Source organism: Rutilus rutilus (assembly GCF_951802725.1).
Source record: "Rutilus rutilus genome assembly, chromosome: 9".
Classification (NCBI taxonomy): domain Eukaryota; kingdom Metazoa; phylum Chordata; class Actinopteri; order Cypriniformes; family Leuciscidae; genus Rutilus; species Rutilus rutilus.
The window spans coordinates 28,432,177-28,433,882 of NC_140223.1; positions in this window are offsets into that span (position 1 = coordinate 28,432,177).

Here is a 1,706-nt window from a genome sequence, read left to right on the forward strand (position 1 = left end):
ATGTTAAGACCTATGCACATGAGAATCTGCATAAGCTTTCAGAAAACAAGACACTAATCGTCATGACAAAGTTCATTGATGCAGCAAGAATAAAGGGTACCCCTTACCTGTCAGGGATCACTGGTGATCCCAGATTATTTTAGTTCAAAATATGTTTGAGCTTATATATCTCAATATTAATAACAGTCTGGTTAATTTTGAGTCTTGAACTATAAACTCTCAAGTGTTGGCTTTCTAAATGTATGTGTGTTATGTTTCTAATTCAGAATTATTTATGAGCAGTAACCTTTTTATTTTGGGCATTTCATGTATGCAGCACTTGCCAAAATTGGGGGTGATGGGGAAGGGGTTAAGGCATGAAGCAAAAATATAATGCAAATACTGTTAAGATCACATAATTTCACTCAGAAAAGAAGTAATCATGCACTTGGGTTCATTCACATGCAATTATAACAGCAATTTTAAAGGTCCTCTATGTAACTTTTTTTTTTTTTTTTTTTTGTCTGAATTTAGTTTTGTTATTATGTATTTTGTTAAATGTCCAATATTCAAACTGAAATGACTATAACAGTTTACCCTGACTCGTCCTTGAAATCTCTCGAAAGAGAACCCTTCCACTGTGATCTAGAATAAAATGAGTAATGTCAGTCATTCCGAGTTTCCTCATAAGTATAAATACTCAGGTTTTGCATTTTTAGCAGTAAAGGAATGACTGCAGCAGGTTACCAAGAACAAAACTGAATAGTTTTGAGGCTGTGATGCACGAATGGGAAATTTGTTTGGTCATGTTTACATAATGCTTTAGCAAACTATTTTATGTCTTATTTCTTTTCTTTTTTTTTCTTTTAAAGCAATGTTTTGAGGCTTCTTATGATTTAAAAAAAAAATTTGTATCCGGTTCCCACAACGCGCTGCCATCTGGTCCTCCACCAGCTGGGCGATCTTCTCCGTGGTGCCTGGTGGTCGGCTCGACACTCCTCGGTCGCCTGGTGGACGGCGACGGCTCCTCCGCACTGTAAACCCCAATGTTGTCATTAATAAAGAAATCAAGTTATCATAACTGAACATTACTTATGATAGCAAGTTTTGGCATCAAAAATTAAACAGGTGTGTTTAATGTACTCATTTGGCAGCAAATATCTTTCAGATTAGTGTAAATTTCAAGTTATTTAAATGATTCTGTCTCTGTTTAATATGTTTGGTCGTGCCTGAAATTCTGCCTTGAGAATCGTGTTCCCTTTCGAGAACGGTCTCTCGTATTGTGTAGCTATACGCTATGGGAACCCATTTTAAAACGCCATGCTATCAACTTAACACTTCGCCCTTGACTATCACCTAGGGCTCGAATCCCGAGGTTAATAGTAGAGCTAAAGTCAAATCCAAAGGGGGCCAACCAATTTTGAGCCCCACAGAGGGGTAATAAAAGGCTTGGGCTCCTCCGAGGCCAAGGCCTTTATACAAAAAGAACTTGAGCCTGCAGAGCAGGAACCTCTAAGTTATAAAATCTTACAAATGTGGACGGCACAGATGTCTTCAATTGGTATACCACTGGACCAGGCCCAAGATAAGGCCATGCCTCTCGTGGAATGAGTTCTGATGCCAATGGGGCAAGGAAGGCCCATAGAAGCGTAGGTTAAAGCGATAGCGTCTACTATCCATCGTGATAGTCTCTGCTTGGTGACCGGAAGCCCTTTGGTACGGCCACA